We start from the raw sequence: 25,543 nt of genomic DNA on the forward strand, positions 1-25,543 counted from the left end.
TTAAATGTTGAAATAGGTCTAGTAAATGGAGCAATGGGTTATGTTGTTGGTTTTCTGAATTACAAAAATAGAGATGGAATTGAAATTTTAAAAATTAAATTTGATGACATTGATGAAATAGAACAAATTTGTCGTTGTTCAGCTAGATTTTTGCTCGTGAAAGACTTATATGTTCGCCGAAAACAGTTTCCTATTTGTTTGGCATATGCGGTGACAATTCATAAGTCTCAAGGTTTAAGTGTAGATAGCGCTTTGGTGAACATTGGAAGTTCTGTGTTTAAAGAGGGTATGGCATATGTGGCATTATCACAAGTCAGAACTTTAGCAGGATTGTACTTGATGGAGTGTGATGAAACAAAGATTTGTGCAGATTTAGATTGTGTAAAAGAATACAATAGGTTAAGAAGAGAGTATGCTCCACATTTGCCTCAATATCCTCTGATTGAAAAACGTGTGGTAGGCCGAAAAAGAAGAAATGAGAGTAATTGCAGGGAGGTATCAGCAAAAAGGCATAAAGTAGATAAAAGTGTAATTGTAAAGAGAAACAAAAAGGATTCTCTTGAAGATGTTGTTGGATTTCAGTTTGAAAATAGTTCTGGTGTCAACTGCTATGCTAATGTAGTAGTTAATGTTGTTTTTTTTCTTCAAAATTTACAAAGACAGATTGTTGAAAATCAGGAACAAACATTGTGCTGTTTATTGAATTCTGTGTTAGAGAAATGTAGTAGGGATAGAGCTCAAATAGAAAGTGTTTCAGAAATTAGAAATCTTCTAGATATATGTTCAGGTCAAAATCAATTTTCACAGAATATTCAGCAGGATTGTCAGGAATTTTTAATGTATATGTTTGATGTATTACAAGATGAAGGAGTAGATATAAAAAATCTATTTGGCCTTTCTTATCAATGGCAACATGACTGTGATAACTGTGCTTCATCAAGTACTACTAGAATAGACTCTGAAAGATTTATATATTTAACTTTACCAGACTGCAAATCAGTGTCTTTCAATAATCTAGTTAAAGCAGCGGATCACAATATGGTGTGTACCCAATGTAAATCTGCAATGCTGTCCACATTATTTCTACAAAATTATGGTCACTATGTTATTTTAATGTTCCAACGATGGAGACCTGATGGAACTAAATTGACAACTTCTATTAAAAATTTCGTGGCTTCTCAGTTATCGATATCAGGAAGAACCTTTGCAACTGTAGCTATTATTTTTCATGACGGTCCTTCTACAACATCAGGGCATTACACATGCTATTTAAAAACTTCTAAAGGTTGGACCCAATGTAACGACAATAATTTGACTTTCAAACAACGTTTGCCTTTTGGCTTTATAAATTCATACCTAGTGTTTTTACAGCCAAAATTTAGGTAAAGGTAATTGGCCTATGAAGACGGGAGGAGTACTCATATATACTCATACATCTGACACTATTTGGCCAAATGGAAAGGTGCAAGAATGAGTAAAGAGTCATGACTGAAAAAAAGGAGTATATTAAATTTTTGAAAATATTTCAGATGTTCTTGGAGCTTTTCTTGTAGAAAGTCGATGAAATGGATTTCTAAGTGAACAGCAAAATACTATGTAACGAGAAAAGGACCTCCATGATATACTATTTGGCCTCAAGGAAAAGTAAGTCAATCAAAGATTAGCGTACATTTGTCGTTTGTCAGTATGTAAGGTTTTTTTTAAAACACAATCTTTTAGATTGTGGGTTTTTTTCCCCGCTGTCATATGATGAGTAATTTGAACACACTGCTTTAAGTGAAATTCAATATATTCTGAGAACAGCAAAAATAAACTATGTAACGTGTTGTAGAAATTATTCTATAGTTTGGATTGTGTAAATTAAATTGTATTCCCATTCTCTGACATCCACTCTCCCTCGCTTATCTTTGTTTGCTTCTTACTTTTGACCTCTTCTCTCTATTTTTCGTTCACTACTTCTCTGTACTGAGTGCCTCACTCTACTTGTATTATTTTCACTTGTGTTTATCTACCTTCTATCACTTCTTTTACAACAACTTCACTGCTCCTCTCTCGTCGTTCTTCATCCCATTTCTTTTACTCTGGTTCCGTTACTATCCATCATTTCCTTTTTTTCATTGTCCTTCTCTTTACTTTCATCACCAAATTATTTTTTCTCAGTAGCACTGTTTTAGTCGTGTTCTTCTCTCTTTCCTTGTTTTTGCTCACTTACTTTTTTTTCTTTTCTCACTCATTGTACTCCACCTCACTCTGTTTTTCTCTTAGTGTGTCTACCTTATAACTTCCTTAGTCCATTTCCTTCAATTGTTGTATATCATTCTGTCTCCCTTCATCCTTTCACTCTATGACTGTTCTTCACTTACTCTCAGTTATCTTCCATTCCTCATTCTTCTAAATGCATCATTAATTAGACTGTTTTCTGTCTCAGTCATTATCTTTTTACTTACTTGTGTTTCCTGATTTAGTTTTGCTAACTCACATTGTTTTAGTATCTTTCTTACCTTCAGTTCATTTCTCTGTTCTTCTCTCTTTTTTTGTTAGTGAATCTATATGCCTTACTCATTGTAATTTGCTCTCCTTCTATTTCTTTTTCCCTCTTTTTGTCCTTCTAACTTAGTTTATTTCCCTTTCTGTGTTCTTCACTCTCACTATATTTCTAAATAGAGTGTTATGATGTTTTTAGCTCTTCATTTGTATATTTTAATTTAAAATACATATTTTACTAATTATAAATTATATTTTTTTTCTCTCTTTCACAGATACCAACTGTAGTAAAAAAAATTAAAGTTACATTTATTATATGGTAAGTATGACTAAACAAATGTAGTTTGTTATCACCCTTTGCTTTAAGGTCACTAACATTTTCTCAATCTACCTCACTCCTGTGTTTTTACTCTGCTTCTCTCACTTATTTTTATTCTCCATGTTTACTCCCCTTCCATTATTTACCCTCTCATATTCAACTTCTTTTGATCCCTATTCTTTACTTCACTTACCCTCTGTTCCCTTCCTTTGCTTATTTACTCATTCTCTTTTTCTTAATTATTTACCTTACTCCTACATATATACCTCATCCCCCTCCCAACACATACACACACCTGCAACATACACCCCACACACACACCACACCTACACATCATACACACAAAAAAAACCTCCCACACACACTCCTCAAAAACACACACACATTCCATACACACACGTACATTGAACACTGTTGGACCCGGCCTCATGGCGTGGTCCTACCCCTCCCGCATGGTGGGCCCAGGACGACATCGGCCCTCCACCCAGCATTGGGCAGCCCTTTTGCCCGACACTGCACGCCCCAACATTGCTGGTCCGGCCACCATCCCGGACCCTCACTACCGACCGGGCTCCAGCGTGGGCCCCTCACGACCTAAGCACGAGGCTGCGCCCGACTCCATCTTGGGCCCACCACGTCACGACCACGTGGCCTCGGCCCCGGCCCAGGCCTCAGCACAGCCCAGACATCGAGGCACCAAGATCCACCCAGGTGGTCGAGTGGCCACTCGACAGATCCCGGAGAGAAGGGTGTTTCGATGGCCCTCCAGCCGTCCCCGGACGCCTGGTTTTGATCGCCCTCCGGCCTCCCTGGGCGCTGGCTCCACCCCCCTGCTGGGTGTCTGGACACCATCATCCCGGCCCCTCTGACCCCCAGGCGCGAGGGTCCGGACATCAAAGGACTCCAGTCCTATATCTGGGTCAGCCCTGGATTAGGACGGCAGTTGTATCCTGGACTGGAAAGCCCTGCTGACGCTGTCACGGCCGACCCCAGAAGAACTCATTTTTCCTGGAACCTCACGAGAACTTGAGAGCCTGCTGGCGCTGCCGCGGCCCCCCTTTGCCGAGCCATCTTGAGAGCCTGCTGGCGCTGCCGCGGCCCACCTTTGCCGAACCATCTTGAGAGCCTGCTGGCGCTGCCGCGGCCCACCTTTGCCGAACCATCTTGAGAGCCTGCTGGCGCTGCCGCGGCCCACCTTCGCCGAACCATCTGGAGAGCCTGCAGGCGCTGCCGCGGCTCAACCTCGCGGAACCCCCAGCTCGAGGATTGAGAGCTGTGCGCAAGGTATCCCTTCCTACACCCCAACCGAGACTGTCCCGCTACCCTGATCCCCTCTTGCGAGACTTTACAGACCCCTCGGTCTGCTTGTACATATCGCTGAGAACCAGCAACCTTTATTTCCTGATAAAGCTTACGAACTCGACCTCTGGTGTGGTGTCCATTTGTAGTGTGTGGTTACTCTGCTGTGCGATCCTAGGAGAGGGCCCTCACCCAGGAGGCCTCTCAGTAACGCTCGGCTACTTCTTGACGGAGAGGTGGACCTAGGGGTGGTCAGTCAGACATCTTCTGCCTCCCCCGGGGTCGCCTTTCTAACATTGGTGGCAAGCGACGGGATCCGAGCCGACGCAGATCGTACAGGAGAGGAATTCACTCACTACCGAGAAAAACACACCGTGACCATGACTACTCAGGAAACCAGACCGACAGCGGAATTCCAGAAAGAAAAGATGGAAGATTACAGCCACAAGGAATTAAAACAATTTTGCAAGGACCTAGGCATCGCTACCACGGGCCTCAACACCAAAGAGGATTCTAAATCAGCCCTGCAGACCTGGGCGGACGCCGATAACGCGCCGCCCCGGAATGAAGATAACCCGGGCCCGAATGGACGCCCGGAGACCGACGCGAACTCAGCGAGGGAAAGAACCACAGACCTGGACACGGGCCTCCCCCACGGAGACGCCCAAGAACAAGAGAGGAACCAGCTCCACGTGTTGGAGCTCGCCCGACTCCGACAAGAAGGAGAGATACAGCTGGCAGAAAGGAAATTAGCCCTCGAGCAACTACGGCTGGAAGGAGACCTAGAGGAAAGGCGAAGACAACGAGACCTCGAAGAAAAGAAACTCGTGCTCGAGCATGAGCGCGGCCTCAAAGAACTGGAAATCAAGGCCAAGACAACAGAAATCGGCACCGCCGGGGGTAAGGCCTCACCCCCGCCGGGGGACACGAAGGTGCACATACCCAAGGAGGTCGTCAAAGAATACTATAAGAACGACGACATCCAACAGTGGTTCAAGGCCTACGAGGTCGCCATGACCGCCCATCGAGTACCCCTCAAAGACTGGGGCGCCGGCTTATGGGGGAAGTTCATCAACGAGGGGAGAGATGCCCTGCTAGAGCTCCCCGACGCCGAGATGACCTCATACGAACACATGAAGACCGCCCTCCTCACTCGCTACGGACTCGCCCCCGAAATGTACCGGCAGCGATTTCGAGACTGTAAGAAAATCCCCGGTACCACTTGGGTGGAGTACGTGAACTTTTACAGCAGAGCCTTCGAAGGGTGGATCAGAGGCTGCCAGGTCACCACCTACCAGCAGTTGGTCGACCTCATCCTATGGGAGCATCTTTCCAATAATTGCTTCGTCGAACTCCGGCAGCACCTCCTCGACAGCAAATTGACAGAGCCACGAAAACTCGCGGTCGAGGCGGATAGATGGGTGAGCAACCGAGTTCCCCGGAGTCCGATGGGAGACTACGGCCGGGGATCCCCGGGGAACCACCGACCCCGAGGCGGCGGAGGAGGCCAGAGCAGGGGCCAAGACACCCCCGCGGGGTCATCCCCTACCTCCCCGTCACCATCCCTTGGTTGGAGGGGAGGCCCCCCAGCAAGACCCGGGCCCGCCCGAATGTTACGTGCCACAGATGCCAGCGACAGGGCCATTATGCGAACGACCCTCTCTGCCCGATGAACCAGCGACCCGGCACCACCGGTCCCCCGAGCCGCCAGATCGCGTCCGCCGCCCTGAGTGCCGAGGGAGGCGAAGAGGAGGGCGACGACACTGAGCAGGCCGAGTGGGAGCCCGCAGCCATGATCTTAGCATGCCTGGGTGATCGAGACATGATCCCCCGAGACCCGATCCCAGGTAACACCCAGAAATACTGCCAATGGGTCACCATCAATGGACGCCGGGCCGAAGCCCTCCGGGATACTGGAGCCAGCGTGACGGCGGTCCGCTGCCACTTGGTGACCCCAGAACAAATTCTCCCCAACGTCTTGTGTCCAGTACGGTTGGCGGACAACTCTGAAAGTTTGTGCCAGATGGCCCGCATCCCCTTTGAGTGGGGAGGGGTGTCGGGCATGCTAAAAGTGACTGTCCGAGACGATGCCCCCGTGGACTGCCTCCTCGGGAACGACCTGGAAAGTTCCCTCTGGGCCGGCGTAGAGCGGAGAGATAGGCCTTCCCGAGTGGGTTTGTGCGACCACCCGCTCCATGTCCGCCCGGGCCTCCCCCCCAACGGAGGAAGCCCCGATCGAGGAGCCGGAGTGGCCCGCACCTCCACCGCCCGCCGTCCCCGAGGACACCGACCCTGAACCCGGCCCCCAGGGGCCCAGCCATGAGGAAATCACCGAGCTCGGCCACCTGCCGGAACTAGCTCAGTGGCGCCAAGAAGGTGGCCCCACCCGCGAACAATTCCGACAAGAACAGAGCACCTGTCCCTCCCTCGAGGGAATTCGACGACAAGCCGCCGCTCAAGCCGCTGGAGACCCTGCGGGGTCCCACTGGGTCTATTGGGACAATGACCTTCTCTACAGTGAGCAGAAGATTGCCGAACTAGGGGCCAGCCGGGTGCTGGTCGTTCCTCTCCGATTTCGAGACTTCCTCTTGAACTTAGCACATGATGTGCCCCTCGCCGGGCACCTGGGGCAGGACAAAACTTACAGCCGCCTGGTGACTCATTTCTACTGGCCGAAAATACGCAACGATGTGCACAATCACTGCAGATCCTGCCCGACCTGTCAAGCCAGCGGGAAGAGCGGGGGGAAAGTCAAAGCCCCGCTCCAGCCGTTTCCCGTGGTCACCACCCCCTTCGAGCGAGTGGGGATAGACATCGTGGGGACCCTGGACCCCCGCACCCCTCAAGGGCACCGCTTCATCCTCGTGCTGGTGGACCATGCCACCCGATATCCGGAAGCCATCCCCCTCCGAACCATCACGGCCCCAGTAGTAGGCCGAGTCCCAATGGGGCTCTTCTCCAGAGTCGGCTTCCCCCGAGAAGTCGTAAGTGATCGGGGCACAAACTTTATTTCCAAGTATATGCGATCCCTGTGGCAACAGTGCGGGGTCACGTATAAGTTCACCACCCCGTATTACCCCCAAGGGAATGGACTTGTGGAGCGGTTTAACCGAACGCTGAAGGGAATGATCAAGGGCCTCGAGGAGCCACTCCGACGCAAATGGGATGTTCTGCTGCCTTGCCTCCTGTTTGCGTACCGCGAAGTACCCCAGAAGTCCCTGGGGTTCAGCCCCTTCGAACTATTGTATGGGCACCCGGTCCGGTGCCCCCTCAGCCTGGTCAAAGAAGGCTGGGAGACGACTGTCCGAGGTGCTCCACCAGATGTCTACCAGTACCTCCTGACCATCCGCAACCAGACTCGGAAGTTCCGGGAACTTGCCGAAGCCAACCTTGAAGCCAGTCAGGAGGAGATGAAACGCTGGTATGACCAGAACGCCTCGTCCATCGAATTCGAACCGGGCCAGCAGGTCTGGGTCATGTCCCCGGTTGAACCTTGTGCCCTCCAAGACAAGTGGACGGGGCCCTTCAAAGTGGTGGAGCGCAAGAGCCCCGTCACTTACTTGGTGGACATGGAGTCCCCCAGGAACCCCCTCTGGGTTCTACACGCTAACCGGCTCAAGCCGCACTTCGCCCGCACTGAACTAAGCCTGCTGTTAGCGACCTATGAAGGAGCTGAAGACGACTCCGAACCACTGCCAGATCTCATGACTACCGGGGGCTGAATGCCGTCACCAGGACCGACGCCCATCCCATCCCCCGGGCGGATGAACTGATCAATCGCCTGGGGGCTGCGAAGTACCTCAGCACCTTCGATCTCACGGCTGGGTATTGGCAGATCGGCCTCACCCCTGGAGCGCAAGAGCGATCAGCCTTCTCGACCCCGGATGGCCACTACCATTTCAAGGTGATGCCCTTCGGCATGAAAAACGCCCCGGCCACCTTCCAGAGACTCGTGAATAGAGTGCTGGCCGGGCTAGAAGAGTTCAGCGCCGCCTACTTAGACGACATTGCAGTGTACAGCCTCCGCTGGGATGCACACCTGACCCACCTCCGGGAGGTCCTGACGGCCCTCCGACGGGCCGGACTAACAATAAAAGCCAGCAAGTGCCAGATCGGCCAAGGGTCCGTGACGTATCTGGGGCACCAGGTGGGAAGCGGCCGGGTGGCTCCCCTCGAGCCAAAGATTGACGCCATCCGGGCCTGGGAGCCCCCAATCACCCAAACAGCCGTCCGAGCCTTCCTGGGGCTCACAGGATACTATTGGCGCTTCATCAAAGACTATGGAAGCATTGTGGGGCCCCTCACAGAACTGACCTCCAAGAAGCTACCCCAGAAGGTGTGCTGGACCCCAGAGTGCCAAGCGGCCTTCGAGACTCTAAAGACTGCCATGTGCACCGCCCCCGTGCTCCAGGCCCCCGACTACAGCCGAGAGTTTGTGGTCCAAACCGATGCCTCGGAGCACGGCATTGGGGCGGTCCTCTCCCAAGTGAACTCTGAGGGAATCGACCTCCCCGTTGCCTTCATCAGCCGGCGGCTGCTAGCCAGAGAACAGCGCTGGAGCACCATCGAGAGGGAAGCCTTCGCCGTCGTGTGGGCCCTAAAGAAGCTCCGGCCCTACCTCTTCGGCACCCACTTCCGGGTCCAGACCGACCACCGGCCTCTACGGTGGTTGATGCAGATGCGGGGCGAGAACCCGAAGCTGCTGCAATGGTCCATCTCCCTGCAAGGGATGGACTTCACTGTGGAGCATCGCCCCAGCAACGACCACGCCAATGCTGATGGCCTGTCCCGATTCTTCCGCCTCGGCGAGGAGAATCCCCAAGAAGATGGGTGACTCTCCCCGGCCTTCAGCTGGGGGGGGATGCGTGTTGGACCCGGCCTCATGGCGTGGTCCTACCCCTCCCGCATGGTAGGCCCAGGACGACATCGGCCCTCCACCCAGCATCGGGCAGCCCTTTTGCCCGACACTGCACGCCCCAACATTGCTGGTCCGGCCACCCCCACTACCGACCGGGCTCCAGCGTGGGCCCCTCACGACCTAAGCACGAGGCTGCGCCCGACTCCATCTTGGGCCCACCACGTCACGACCACGTGGCCTCGGCCCCGGCCCAGGCCTCAGCACAGCCCAGACATCGAGGCACCAAGATCCACCCAGGTGGTCGAGTGGCCACTCGACAGATCCCGGAGAGAAGGGTGTTTCGATGGCCCTCCAGCCGTCCCCGGACGCCTGGTTTTGATCGCCCTTTGGCCTCCCTGGGCGCTGGCTCCACCCCCCTGCTGGGTGTCTGGACACCATCATCCCGGCCCCTCTGACCCCCAGGCGCGAGGGTCCGGACATCAAAGGACTCCAGTCCTATATCTGGGTCAGCCCTGGATTAGGACGGCAGTTGTATCCTGGACTGGAAAGCCCTGCTGACGCTGTCACGGCCGACCCCAGAAGAACTCATTTTTCCTGGAACCTCACGAGAACTTGAGAGCCTGCTGGCGCTGCCGCGGCCCCCCTTTGCCGAGCCATCTTGAGAGCCTGCTGGCGCTGCCGCGGCCCACCTTTGCCGAACCATCTTGAGAGCCTGCTGGCGCTGCCGCGGCCCACCTTTGCCGAACCATCTTGAGAGCCTGCTGGCGCTGCCGCGGCCCACCTTCGCCGAACCATCTGGAGAGCCTGCAGGCGCTGCCGCGGCTCAACCTCGCGGAACCCCCAGCTCGAGGATTGAGAGCTGTGCGCAAGGTATCCCTTCCTACACCCCAACCGAGACTGTCCCGCTACCCTGATCCCCTCTTGCGAGACTTTACAGACCCCTCGGTCTGCTTGTACATATCGCTGAGAACCAGCAACCTTTATTTCCTGATAAAGCTTACGAACTCGACCTCTGGTGTGGTGTCCATTTGTAGTGTGTGGTTACTCTGCTGTGCGATCCTAGGAGAGGGCCCTCACCCAGGAGGCCTCTCAGTAACGCTCGGCTACTTCTTGACGGAGAGGTGGACCTAGGGGTGGTCAGTCAGACATCTTCTGCCTCCCCCGGGGTCGCCTTTCTAACAAACACATATACACCCCACACTCATACACTTCTCACACATATTTCACACACCCTCATCTCTACCCACACCAAAACACTCCACACAACCACACCCACAGACACACCTTACACACCCACACTTTGACCTACACCCACTAACTCCCTGTAAGTCACACACACTGCATTACTTATCTTTTTTTGCTGTTGTACTCAAGCCCATTCAGGTACTGTTCCTTTTACTCTCTTTGTCCTCTCTCTTTGTCACTCACCATGTGTTATCCTAATTCAATATTTCTCCCTCTATCACCCCTCTTTACTTTTACTATGGGTAGCGCACCGGGGAGCGTAACAAGGGGAAAACAAAGAGAAACAGTAAAATAATATTTTAGAGTGCTTTGAGTTAGGGTAGCTGTTGTGTTGTGTGGGTGATTTACTTACTGCACTCCTTTTCTCAGTACCTCTGTTCTCACAGTTCTTCATTACCATTCACTCAGTCCGTATATCTTACTGTAATTGTCTCTGTCTCTTCACTCTTTCACTACTTGTTCATTATGCTTTCTCCTTGAAGTTCAAGCACATTACGTTATTTACATTTCTTTGCTGCTTCAATTATTCCCTTTCTGTTACTTCTTCTTTTCTTCTTTTAGTTTTTTTCTCTGTCAATCCACATGTTTTAACTTTATTCGATGTTATCCATCTTATTTCATCCCTCTTTATTTATGCACACTACTTTTTTCTCTCTCTCCTTTACCAGTGTTATTTAAATCTGGTTCCGTTATTACCTTTTATTTGTACATAATTTTTTCTCTTTCCATTTACTCTTTACAGACACTCACATTCTTCATGTGCCTCTGCTTTAGTATTCTTCTTCTCTCTTTCTTTGTTTCACAGCCTTATATTTTTTACATTTTCTCTCTTACACTTTGTTATATCTTTTACACTGTTTTACTATGTATTACACAGTACATCTGTGTTGCTCTCTCTTGCTGTCTGTCTCTTAACATTACTCTCTCTTTCTCTTATGCTCTCCTTCTCTTGTTTTTTTTCTTCTTTTTTTTGTGTTGCGCTAACGGGGCGCTCACCGGTGCGCGTACCGGGAAGCGCACCCATGAGAAAAATGAAGTGAAGAGTGCTAAAAATTTTAGTAATTTTTTAAAAATGGGAGGTAGTTCTGAAAAGAACTTTTTTAAATGTTTTTGTTGTTTTATATTTTTTTTATTTTTCTGAACATTTTTCTTTTTATTTTTTGAACAATTTTATGGTTTTTTTGGGTTTTTTGGGGGGGAACAACGAAAAACGGGCATTAGAAAGGGCTCAACAGGAGCAAAAAAAATTATTATTTTTTGGGGCGTTTTGAGCACTTGTGGTTTTCAAATGCTCTGTTTATCAAATTGATACTCATATTTGCACATGAAAGTAGGTCACCACAATAAAGGCACACTATCTTCAAGTGCACAAAATTCTGTTGGATGTTTGGGACCGTTTCCCTCGCCTCTGGTCCCGACAGAGTTACCTGTGCCGATGTACTGGCCACAGGAGTTGGTGGGTTGTCTTGGAGGTGACGCATCTCTGCAACGTTGTAATTCAGTGGATGCCACCTCTGCATATGACGGTGCATAGTATAGTTACCATAACTATACTTTTTGTCTGTACCTCTAGATAAAACATCTTTACAAATGAGGCATGTCACATGTCGGGCATTCACTTTTTTTTGGCCTCGAGGAAAAGAATAAAATTGCCAAATAAAACTGTCTTTGTGGTGGGATTTCCGGGGCTCTTCACGTAAGAACTGCCTCCGCTCTACTTCCTCTTCCTCTTCTTCTTCCTCTTCCTCCTCTGGGTTGGGAAGGAACTGTGGAGGTGGTCCTTCCTTCCTAGGTGGTTGTGGTGGTGGTGGGGGTCCACCAGCTGCAGCTACTACAGATGCCATTATTTTAATAAGCAAAAACAGGTCTTCCTCTCACAAAGATGAAAGTCAGAGTGAGGAAAGAAGGAGGGGTTTTCATCATTTGGGAAAAAAAAAGTTCTAAACCAATGAAAAGTGTTATTTACAGGTCACATGACCTGTTACGCTTACGTTACGCGTCCCGCTCCGCGCCCGGAGCACTTCCGGTAAGCTGCGCTTCGCGCCTCGTTCACGCACCGGAGCACTTTCGAGTGCGCGAACGCGGCGCGTCATAAAACGCATTACGCGGCAACGCGATACGTCGTGCTTACGCGACGCGTCACGATGTTGTTCTCGAACGCGGCAGTTGTGCAAACGGTACGTTTCCCGGTACGCGGACCGGGTCGCGACATAAAAATGAGCTAATGGGAAGCTACCCGGTGCGCGGACCGGTAGCGAAACAAAAAAAAAAATATATATATATATATATACATTAAAAAAATATATTAAATACATATAAAATATATTTTTCCTTTAAAAGAAGAATACATTTAACAGCTTTTGATATTTGCTATTAAAAAACCATTGAAATTCACTGAAAAAACCATAGGTTATAGACCATATATAGTTAGGAATTAGCATTTACAAAACCTTGAAAATTCACTGAAAAAAACATAGGTTATAGACCATATATAGTTAGGAATTAGCATTTTTAAAACCTTATTTTACTCACACAAAACCATTGAAATTCGCATATATAGTTAGTTGTACTAACTATATATTTCGCGCACCCGCAATCCACTGCTGATGATGTCACATATTACATCATTCATGACATGGTCAGTGACATCACTGATGACATCTCAAATGACATCACTGATGACATCACTGATAACAACATCCAGTGTCTGTATGTTTCTGTAAACTTTAAATATGTTTTACATATTGAAGAATGAGTAGATGTATAAGTGTCTGGATGAAGGATTTAGTAGGTGCATGACTGACTGTATGAGTGAGTGATTAAATGTGTCTCACTGAGTGCATGGGTTAGTGACTAAACTGTCTTAATTTGTGCATCATTATGTCTGTTGTTCTGTAAACTGCTGCATGTATTGATCAGTAGCTATATGAGTAACTATATGGGTTATTGATTGGTTGCCCAAGTATTTGTATGGGAGACTGAGTGTGTGTGTGGGTGGTTGGGAGGTGTATGAATCTATGAATAGATGTGTGAGCAGTTGATTCACTAGATGTATGGGTTCAAAAGTGCATGTGGGAACAGCTGTATGGGCGGTTGACTGTGTGCATGAGTGTATTGGTGAGTGAATGGATATCTCAGTGCTACATGTCAAAGTAAGAACATATGTAAAACACAGTATATGTGAGAGTTGACATATATAAATAACTGTGCATAAGAGCCAGTGAATGTGTGAGTGGCTGTATGGATCATTCTGAAATTGTATCAGGGATTGTATAAGAGAGTAAATATGTGTTAGTATCTGTTTGAATAAGTAAGGTGTGTATAACTGTATAGTTGAGGAAATGGAGGTGTGATTGATTCTTTGCATGACTGACTAGGTGTGTGAGTAACTCCATGGATGAGTGACACTCTGTGAGTGTCTGTTTACACTGAGTGTATATAAGGTTATATTAGAGTCTGAAGAAGTTCATCGTATTATCACATGAATGATGTCATCAGTGATGTGATCAGTCATGTCAAATGAGATGTCATCAGTGATGTCATCAGTGATGTCATTTGAGATGTCATCAGTGATGTCATCAGTGATGTCACTGACCATGTCATGAATGATGTAATATGTGACATCATCAGCAGTGGATTGCGGGTGCGCGAAATATATAGTTAGTACAACTAACTATATATGCGAATTTCAATGGTTTTGTGTGAGTAAAATAAGGTTTTGTAAATGCTAATTCCTAACTATATATGGTCTATAACCTATGGTTTTTTCAGTGAATATATATATATATATATATATATATCAAACACACAGTTCGCCTGCAGAGAGGGAGCCACACACAGGTGAATAGATCTTGCCTTCATTTATTGAGGAAACAGCAACTTCCGCAGCACAGCGCTTTGCCACATATACGTCCTGCCCAACGCGTTTCGTGTGCTCTGACACTTCATCAGGGGCTCTTACTCGAAACAGAGACACGAGGGCTCTTTTGTCGGCACCACTTTATTAATCACTATTACTCCGCCTCCTGGGCGTGGCCACTCCTGTGGCCTCTTGGTACACACAGGTGAAAATGATCTTGCCTTTACATATATATATATATATATATATATATATATATATATACACACACACCCACCCACATCCATTTTTTCGCATATATATATATTCTAACAACATCCATTTTTTCGCATCAACTCCGTTGCCAGTGACAGGTGGAGTGTTCTGGATATATATATATATATGTGCGTGTGAAAAAGTCAGTTTATACGCACCGTTTTAAACAGAAAGAGCACTCAATTTTACCAGTTATAGTTATCTCAAGTAACTATAACTTATGCTCTAAAGTAACTATAACTCGCGCCCTCACAATGAACAGTGTTGTCATCAATAAGGTCATTTCAGATCCTGATGTGATATTATCAATGATCAAAAAAATTCAATGGGGGAAGGGATCACTTGTCCTGAGTAACCAGGGTTTATTTGCTATTCGTTTCGGATACCGATAAGAAAACCCTCATTCACATACCAAGGCTCGAATGGCGGTGTATCTTCGTTCTCCGCCTCTTTTTTTAGCAACGTGACAGCTTCATCATCGGGTTTGATCGTATGCTTCCTCCACCCGGTGGGGTGAACCACTGGTTAGTACAGTGTGATTAATATGTATGTATTGGTTTTTGTTAAGCGCCCATATCATCCGTAGGTCTCATAGCGCTAGCTGAAAGGCAAATCAGACCAGATTGTTTTTAGAAAAGCCATGTTTTTAGGGCTTTACGAAAAGTCTTGTGATTTGTTTCAAGACGGAGCTGCAGCGGTAGAGTGTTCCATATCTCCGGTGCTGTTCTGGAGAAAGACCTGCTGCCGTTTTTCACCGTGTGGACCTTAGGAACGGTCAGAAGGTGTTTGCTGGCCGAGCAAAGTGTTCTTACTGGTTGGTATTTACTCAGTTTCTTTGCCAGATAGAGTGGGCCATTATTGTTAACAGTTTTTTGTACCAGGCAGCATATCTTAAATGTGATCCTCTTTTTGATAGGGAGCCAGTGAAGCGTTTTTAGACAGGGGGCTGATGGTGAACGTGGAGGAAGGTTTAACACTAGCCTAGCTGCGGTGTTCTGCAGCACTTGGAGTTTAGATAGTAGTTTTTCATTTATGGATGCAAGCAGCGCATTACCATAGTCCAGGCGGTTTAACCCTGAACCAAGGGTAAACGAAAGTGCAGCGGAATCCATTTGAAAATTTTCCTGATGGGATCGCATTATACCATAGCAGGTACGAGTCACAGTGCTTACATGATCAGCCATTGAAAGTTTGTCGTCCATTATTACTCCTAGGTTGAGGACAGCTGACTTTGGTAGGGGGCATTACCCTAATGAGGGTGGCCACCAGTTGGAAGACCGGATGTTTTGGGCATTTCCAAAGAGCAGGATTTCCGTCTTATTTGCATTAAGCAGGAGGTGATTAGTGGTTATCATACATTGTATAAAGTTGTGCTGTGTATTGATATGGTCCGGACCCAGAGTGATCAATAGTTGCGTGTTGTCAGCATACGACACTGTGTCGAACCCATGTGCTCTAATTAGTTTCGCTAAGGGTGACATATACAGGTTGAACAGGGTAGGACTCAAAATTGATCCCTGGGGGACGCCCTTGTTGATAATCTGACTTTTAGAAGAGAATCCATCAATTTCCACCTTAAAAGATCGGTCCGAGAGGTAACTTTCAAACCACTGTAAGGCGGAGCCATCGACACCACAGTCTCTAGGACGGTCCAGAAGAATGGTATGAGATATGGTGTTGAAGGCCGCCGATAGATCTAAAAGGATTAGAACTGCGGATTGTCTTGCATCCAGGGAGAGTCTGATGTTGTCTACAATCTCCACTAGTGCTGTCTCTGTGCTGTGATGAGATCGAAAGCCTGATTGTGACGGGTCGAGAATTTTATTATTTTCTAAATGATTTGATAATTGCTTATTGATAATTGACTCTAATACTTTCCCAAACAGGGGGAGCAATGAAATAGGTCTGTAGTTTGATAATTGTTTGGGATCAGCTGATGGTTTTTTCATGATTGGCCTCACTACAGCTTCCTTCCAATGAGACGGGACTGTAGACTGCGTTAGTGACAGATTTAGGATTTTGGTGAGATTAGGAATAAGACTTTTTCCAATTTTGGATAGGATTTGTGGGGACGCTGGATCTGCCGGTGAACCGGATTGCATCTTTTTAAGCTTAGTTGTGGTGTGCTTCTCTGTTATTTCCTCGAAGTTTTTAAAATGGCTACTGGGGCTGAGAAGGGGTGCTACCGATGTATTCTGTTGTAGGGTTTTGTTTGTAGGAGGAAAAGCTTTATGGATATCGTCGATTTTAGTGATGAAGAAGTCTGAGAGAGCCCACCCATTACTGGGAGGCGGTTTGGGATGGAAAGCTAGACGGGGGATTTGTGAAATCCTTCACGATCTTATATAGCTCTTTTTAGGAATCGCTGCTTGGTTAATGCGATTTCCTAAGTACGTTTTTTTTGGTTTCTGCTATATTGTTCATGTAATGGTGGTGTAGGGTTTTATAGTGTTGTTTATCCATATTATCTTTTGTCTGTCTCCATTTGCGTTCTGCCTTCCTTACGATAAGCTTCTCACTTTTTAAATCCGGAGTGTACCAGGGAGATAGTTTCTTCAGACATTGAGTGATTTTCTTTGGGGCAATAATATCCAAAGATGTACTGATTGCCAGGTCAAAGTTTTTAGCAGCTTGGTTAACATTTGTTGTTTCCAAGAGAACCAAAGGGGTGTAATTGGCCTCAAAGGCCTCCGGATTTATCTTATTCCAGGATCTGCTTGGTTTAGGTTCTTTTTTTAGAGTGGGATTGTGGGTAACAATTCATTTAGATGAAACTTTATCACATGGTGATCGGACCATAGAACTGTGGTAGGTTGTTCTACTTTAACATTCATGGAGTTCGTGAAGATTAGGTCCAAGGTGTGGCCTGCGATATGCGTAGGTCCGGTCACTATTTGTTTTAGACCCAAAGATTCGAGACTATTAACAAGATCATGTGTGTGAGAATCTGTGTTAAGCTCAGCGTGAAAGTTAAAGTCGCCCAGCAGCAGAAAATTATCAGCCGCTAGGACATGAGGTGCGATTATCTAAGTGAGATTACTAGAGAAAAGTGTTTTATTTCCTGGAGGCCTATAAAGGAGAGCGCCTTTCCACATTCCCTTTATTGCGTTCTCCATTGAGAAGATACAGATTTCACCCCAGATTGCTTGTGCTGCCTCTATCATATGGATCTTGGTAGTGCTCATGGAAGCAATGGCTATGCCACCGCTTTTCTTTTTTTTTCTGTCTAACCTCATTATTTGATAATCAGGTGGAAGTGCAATCGAGAGGTCGGGTTGTGACTGTTCATGCAGCCACGTCTCAGTGATAAAAAAAAGGTCGGGTTTTTCAATATCTAAGAGAGACCAAATCTCAATTGCATGTTTTGCAAGAGACCGAGCGTTACAATAAAGGCCCGTCAGTTTTCTGCTATCTGGCTTTATTAAATTTGGTAGTATTGGTTTTATTTTATTATTCATTTGATTGTCTGCTCTCTTGATGGAAGGAGCTAAGGGTACCCTAATAATCTCTGCTGGAATAGGACACGCTACCAGTGGATGGGCACCGTTAAGAGAACGGAGCTCATTGCTGGTGTATTGGATCTGAGCCATTGTTGTTGATCCCCGGGGTTTTGGTGACAAATGTGGATGTAAAACTGGCAGAGTTTCTGGTGCCTGGCGTCGGACGGGCACAGACGGTCTTGCCTTTGGCGCGCCGCTGTGCTTTTAAGTCGAGGAAGTGGGCGGGACTACACTGGAGTTACCCTGAGGCATAGAGTGCTAACCTGGTGTCCTGTGTGAAACTGGGAAACCAAGATGGCCGTGTTGATCCCCTCCGCACAAACGGCACAAGCCGCGGCGGACCAGGGGTAACAGGCACAGATCAAGTAAGATTTGCAAATTGCAATACAATTTTTTTAAAGTGGAGGTTAAAAACAGATTGCTCTGACTGGCGCGGTGATTTTTAAAAAGTGATTCAGCAGCGCGTCCGCTCGGCGCACTTCCTTTTAAGTCGAGGAAGTGGGCGGGACTACACTGAAGTTACGCTGGGGCATAGACTGCTAACCTGGCGTCCTGTGAGAAACTGGGAAACCAAGATGGCCGTGTTGATCCCCTCAGCACAAACGGCACAAGCCGCGGCAGACCAGGGGTAACAGGCACAAATCAAGTAACCTTCGCAAATTGCAATACAATTTTTTTAAAGTGGTGGTTAAAAACAGATTGCTCTGACTGGCGCGATGATTTTTTAAAAGTAATTCAGTGATGAAAATGTGAATGAAAAGTTCTTGATAAAAAGCTTGGATGACCATACAGAACAAATTTTGATTGGGTCTGGAAATCAGGCATGATTAAAAATATTTGGGCGTGCGTAGGAAGTGAAGTTATGGGGCTTCCGCACTGTATAATGTCCATAAAAAGGTTGGCATGTTTCAGCCTCAATCTGCCCAGAGGGGGTCAAGTAGGCTTTCTTCAGGACCTAGAATCTATAGTGAAAAAAGAAATAGTAGTAACCCTTTATATTGGGGTTAGTCTAGGTTTATTGTCCTGACTATGAAAGGTCTGTAAGTACCTGTAGGTTAAAGGGGGGGACAAGACAAACAAAACAAACATATACAGATAGCGTCAATTTGCGCGATATCATAGATGGATGTTGTTTGTGTGCTTCAGTACAGAAGAAATATTAAGAAACTAAAAAATGGCAATTCTTTGCTTCCAATGAAAAAAATCACTCATTTCCATATGGCAAAGGTTCTCTCATTGTTCATTATTCACATAATGCTATGATCTGTATTTTCCGATTATGGTGGCCTAGTTCGTTAAGGTAATGGAGGTAGGCTATGTGGTAGTGGGCATCTGCTCATAGAACGTAACAAAACTACTGATGGAAAACGTGCGGGTGGAAGAAGCATACGATCAAACCCGGTGATGATGTTGTCACGTTGCTAAAAAAAGAGGCGGAGAACCAAGATACACCGCCATTCGAGCCTTGGTACGTGAATGAGGGTTTTTTATCGGTGTCCGGAACGAATAGCAAATAAACCCTGGTTACTCAGGACAAGTGATCCCTTTCCCCATTGATTTTTTGATATTAAGATTAAGGAAGCTGAATGGATCACGGACTCTTCCTTCTCCCCATTTTGATTTAACGCATATTATCAATGATGTCATAGAGAATGCCATGTGTGATGTAATATGGGAGGTAATTAGCAGTGCGTATCAAGGGGCTGAGGTATGGTTACTTGAGGGCATGAATCAACATGTCACAGAGGCTTTTTTCTAACGTAATTTAGTCCACAAACTGTAACCACAAAAACTACCATAAGGGGAACGTGTACTCTAGCTGACGAGCATTGAATTCCAGCTAGGAGTGCTTTAGAAAATATGGTAGGTTCTCCTGGGATCATGGACTTAATGAACCAGGAGACTTACTGTATTTTTAATGTTGCTGGAGGTCTGCTGCAGTTCCAGCAGTCCTCCATAACATTAAAAGAAATCTTTGGCGGGCCCTGCCTCCTCTAGGGGCACCACAAGCAAGAAAATATTTATATAAAAAAAAGAAAAACGGAATCCTAACTTGGGAATCTCTTGTCACTTTCTCCGGCTGCTCAAAGTTTCCACTCTTGGAAGGTTAAGCATGCCACCACTTTATCCTCAAAGAGCCCCCTGTCTTGGGTGCTAGCTTAGACTTCCGGCAGTGATGACTCAAAAGATACCAGTCACTTGTATAAGCAAACCCCTTTTCGTTCCATCTTTGCAATGCGACCTCTGATCTTCATAGTTCCCACCATGGAGTTCACAGTTGTTTTGATACTTGTTTGAGTACTTCAGGTCTTCCATCATGGAAACCAGTTTTTCTTCCCAGTGAGTCAGCCCTGGATCCTCTGCATCAGGCAGCTCAGATTCTCCCATCCTGTTATCTCTGGGACCACCCGGATTTTGTTATTTGGGAGACATAGCTGGCGGAGAGCCATCTTGCAGTTCATCTCAAATCTTACACTGTATTAAAGGAAGGTCCTTGAGGGTGCCTCATGGCCCCCCTACCACACCAGACGGCCTTGCCACTGCATTGGGTAAAGAATGTCACAAAAATCCGACACCCATCCACCACCCAGCAGGAAACTGATTTCCCATTGCTGCCAAAGGAAGGGGAATAGCAAACTCCAGTGTCCCAATTATTGTTCAGGCAATCCACCGGCCAGCGTACAGTGTTCAGTCTTAGTGCTCCTATCACTGCTGAGTCTTCATAGTTACGGTTAATGGAGGGGCCAACTAAGAGACAGGACCAGCCGAATAAACCTGCACACTAGCAGCAGGCCCCCAAACAGATCACCATTTTCCCCACTTGGGGCCATGGAACTGGTTCTACCTCAAATTCTGCCATGCCACTGCACCACAGATACTGGAGCATAATTTAGAGTATGTTATTGCATTTGTGATGTTGGTTTCAACTGTCTGCCTCAAAGACCTAAAATAAATGGGTGGAAACTGACGTCAATACACTGATGAGGACTTCTTATGACTCCAGTGACATCATGTGGAGCCATGGATATCCACGTAGGGGAGCTGTCAAGAAAAGTTTCAGTAGAATGCTGGTGCATTGAGATATTCAAAAGGTAAGGAAGCAGCAGGTAAGTACTGTATCCACCAAACAGAAATGTTCCCAAAGGTAAGTAAATTGTTAGTTTAGCTTTACAAGTAGCCATATCGCATAGTTCAGGTGTTCATAAACTAATTTTAAAGAATACAATGCCATCTTATCAGAAAATCATTGCCAATAAACTATGAGTTGCATGCTGTGGGAGGATCCGTTTACATATGCATTAAGGTGGGCTAGAGGATGGGCAATCATATAAAAAATTTCACTTTTCCACTAATCTTGAAAGAAATCAATGTTCCTTTTATGACTGTTTAAAATAAGTTTGCATCAAAGATATATATGTATATATATATATATACACACACACATACACAAATATACAAATATATTTCTTGTTGGTATATTTATGCAGACAAGCAACAGGAAGGAGGGTGAGTCAGTGAGGAGTCTGCAGGTAGATCCTGTATCCAACAGAAAAAGTGTTGCCGTAGGCAAGTAACTTTTTCTGATGGATACTTCTACACACGGATTCATCACCTTTTGAATAGAATCTCCAAGCAGTCCTGCACTTGGAGGTGAGTGCCTGTCTGCCTATACCAAAACATCTTGCAAAACAGAATGAGCAAAATAACTGCCCCTTTCCACTTCGGAGTCTAAGCAATAGTGCTTCGCAAAAGTCTGGAGGGAGACCCAAGTTGATGTCAACTACAGGGGAACCTCTAGCTAAAGCAGAAGTAGAAGACTTGGCTCCAGTGGAATAAGCACCAATACCTTCTGGAGGTTCTTTGTGAGCCATGGTGCAGCAGATCTAAATACAAAGGATGATCCATCGTGACCAAGTCCTTTTATACACTGCTTTTCCTTTCAACTTGGTCACATATCCAACAAACAGCTGATCATCCAGCCGGAGATCACATGTTCTGCCCACATAAAAGCTAACATCCCTTTTGGGGTCCAATCAATTACATCTTTCCTCCTCTTTAGATGGATGTGGAGAAGGACAGCAAGTGGGAAGTGTGATGGACTGGCCTAAGTGTAACCACCTTTGGCAGGAAAGCAGCCCGGGATCTCAAAACCAACTTATCAGAATAGAATGTCATATAAGGGGGCTTAACACTTAGGGCCTGCAACTCGCTAACTAGTTGAGCAGACATTAAAGCCACTAGAAAAGTTGTCTTAAAAGTAAGTAGTCTTCAAGGACAACTATGTAAAATTTCGAATGGAGAGCACATGACATAAGTAAGAACCAAATTAAGATCCCACTGAGGCATAATCAACGGAGTGGGAGGGTATTGGTTAGTAAGTCCCTTAATAAACTGTAAAACTATAGGGGACTTAAACAGGGCAGGTTGATCGGGTAAACAAAGAAATGCCGAAAGGGTAGACAAACAGCTCTGAACTGTTTCAACTGCACAGCCTTGCTGTGCCAAGGAAAGAGCAAACCATAAAATATCACACAAATGGGACTTTTAGGGGGCTACGGAATTCTCCCCATACCACTTTGCAAACTTGACCCATCTGCCAGAATAAACTGACTTGGTGGCCGATAAAATAACATCTATCACATCGGGGGAAAGAAAAAGAACTCAGGTTGCCCCATACTATCTCCAGGCATGTAGGTGCAGGCTCTGGAGGTGGGATTGTAGAATCTGTCCCTGCATCTGCAAAGGATGTATGCACTGTGAGGGAGACAGAGGGTAGTGCACGGTGAGAAGTGAATAAGGTCTGTGCACCATAACTTTCGTGGCCAGTCAGGCTATTCATATGACTTGGGCCAGCCTTGGCGAATCTTGCTAAGAACCAGAGGAATAGAGGTATGAAACATGTAAAACAACTGGGAACCGCAGTCCAATTGAAACACGTCCCCCAACGCTCCCTGCATGGGATACTAGAGACTGCAGAATGACGGGAAGTTGATGTTCTTGTGAGTGGAAAAAAGGTCTATCTGAGGAGTTCCTCATAGCCAGAAAATGTGAAGAGACACCACTTGTGATTGGCTAAAAAATGCAGATTGGGACTGTTCACACACACGTGTAGAACTCAGGCCAAGTGATTTGCTAAAATATAAATCTGAAGATTGTGAACCCAGGACCAGAGTCGTGGAGCTTTTCTGCAGAGAAGATACAACCCTACTCCTTCCTGTTAGTTTATGTACCACATTGCGCTAGTATTGTCTGTTATGACCTGCACTAACTGACCGCAAATGGAAAGGAGGGCGGCCTTGAGAGCCAGACGTATCACCCGCAATTCCAACAGATTGATATGAAACAGTTGTTCTCCTGGAGATCAAATTCCTTTGATCTACAGAACCCCAGATGAGCGCCCCACCCTAGAGTGGAGACAGATTGTCGGACACATCCCACCATTGAAGATCCGCTGAAATGTCTCTGGAGATCTTGACTAAATCCTTGAGATCTCCGTTGTTTGAAATCACAGCCTGCAGAGACCCCCCTGGAGGGCCCTCATTTGCCAGCATGCAAGGGTGACCAACAGAATGCAGGAGGCTATTAGACCTAGAAGACACAAAACCTTCAAGACTGGAGCCATAGCACCATTCTGAAACATCGGAATCAAAGCATGAATGTCCAGAATTCTATGAGGATGAGCGTAGGCTTGATTTACCGTAGTGTCCAGTACTGCCCCATGAACAGAGTGCACTGAGAGGGCTCAAGGTGGAACTTGGGCTTATTGATGGAAAAGCACAGGTTGAACAACAACTGAGTTGTTAACTGCAAGTGATGCAACACCAGCCATAGAGACATGGCTTTCATCAGCCAATTGTCCTGGTAAGTGAATACTGGTACTCTCCACTTTCTGAGATGTGCTGCGACCATTGCCATCATCCTCATGAAAACTCGAGGTGTGGAAGTAAGACCAAACGGAAGGACCATGCACTGGTAATGTTGAGACCCGACCATGAATTGAAGATACTTCCTGTGCGATTACAGAATGGAGATATGAAAATATGAATCCTGCAAATCGATTGAGACCATCTAGTTTTCCTTCTCCAGCACAAGAAGCACCTGTGCTAGGGACAGCATTTTGAACTTTTCCTGTGTGAGGAACCAGTTCAAAACCGCAAGGTCCAGGATTGGTCGCAAATGTCCATCTTTTTTGGAAACCAGGAAATACCCTGAATAGCATCCCTGACCCCGTTCCTGCTCTGGAACCAACTACAATGCACCCTTTTCAAGTAGCAATTGGATCTTCTGTTGAAGTGAAGGAGCAGAAGATGGTCTTTGGAAAAAAAACCTTGTTGGGGAAGAAAGGGTGGGGGTAATTCTTGGAAGGGTAGGGCGTACCACTTTTCTACAATATTTAACAACCACTGACCCGATGTTCCGGCTCTCCACTGTAGTAGAAATTCTGACACTTGTCCTCCCACCGGCAAAGCATGCTCTTAGTTGGGAAAACTAGGGCTGCTTTCCTGTGACGTTGGAAAGGGAGGAAGAGGAGGAGGGTGAAGATGGCTGTTGGGCGTCTCCTTGTTGTTTACCCCTGCCTCCTATAACTTCTACAGCGGGAATTAGACGTTTGCTGCTGCTGCTGTTGTTGGTATTTCTGCCTTCCCCGGAATGAGAAGTTCCTGCCAAACCCACAGAATCTCTGAAACTGCTTGTAATCTCTGGGCTGCGACTGAAGGCCCACAGACCGTGCCGTTGCCTTGTTATCCTTAAATCATTCCAAGGCATAATCTGCTTTGGCGCCAAACAACCTTGACCCATCAAAAGGTAAATCCATCAGTGTGTTTTGAACGACTGGTGAGAAAACAGACCGTCTCGGCAATGCGTGCCTCCTTGTAACGACTGAAGCCCCATCGCTCTTGCAACTGAATCTGCGGTATCCAGGCCTGACTGAATGAACTATCGACCAGCAGCCTCATCAATGTTCAACATTTCGGTAAAATGTCCTTGAACATTCTCAGGTAGTTTTGGGATCACTGGTTTGTCCAGTGCACGAATGTACCGTCCTGACAAACAAGTTGCATTGGCCGACTTCAATGCCATGCTACCAGAGGAAAATACTTTCTTCGCCAACTGTTCAATCTTTATAGATTCTCTATCCACTGGGGATGTCGTAAAAGACCCAAGGAGTTAACTTTTGAAGAACAAAAAGCTTGTACCACCAAACTCTCAGGTAAAGGATGAGTGGATAAAAGTAGTGGATCTCCCCTGAGTCAGCTTGTATCTCCACGCAATTGGTCTAGAGACTGCGGGGGATGACATAGGCTTCTGCCAAATCTCTAGAATTGGTTCAGTCAATACTTTATTAAAAGACAATAAAGGCTCTGATGTGGAAAAAGTAGAATGCAGCACTTATGTGAGTAAAATAGGCTGAAGTTCAGTTAATGGAAGAGTAATTTCCAACATGCCAGTCCCCTTCCTAATCAATGAATGGTATGACATAACCTCTGGGGGAGGAATACCTTTTGAAGAGAACAATTCCCATTCTGGGAAAGTGTTTGAACCATTTGACACCTCCAAACCCTCCAATTCTGGATCCAGTGACACTATTTCTCTGTGACACGGTGTCAGTGACGTCAGTAGCAGCGCTGGTGACATCCGTAGCAGCGCTGGTGACTTCGGCACCTGTATTAAAGAGGTTAATGGAACTAGAATGTTGTGCAGGGCAGGAATAACGCGTGACA

At 46.5% G+C, this 25,543-nt stretch overlaps 1 protein-coding gene across 3 annotated transcripts in view; it reads right to left on the reverse strand.

The window, feature by feature from the left end:
* Window positions 1-25,543, reverse strand: part of CEP112 (centrosomal protein 112) — a 2,313,552-nt gene that overhangs the window by 1,076,633 nt on the left and 1,211,376 nt on the right. The gene's annotated exons all lie outside the window — the stretch shown is intronic.

The sequence above is a fragment of the Lissotriton helveticus genome, chromosome 7 (genome assembly GCF_964261635.1).
Source record: "Lissotriton helveticus chromosome 7, aLisHel1.1, whole genome shotgun sequence".
Lineage (NCBI taxonomy): Eukaryota > Metazoa > Chordata > Amphibia > Caudata > Salamandridae > Lissotriton > Lissotriton helveticus.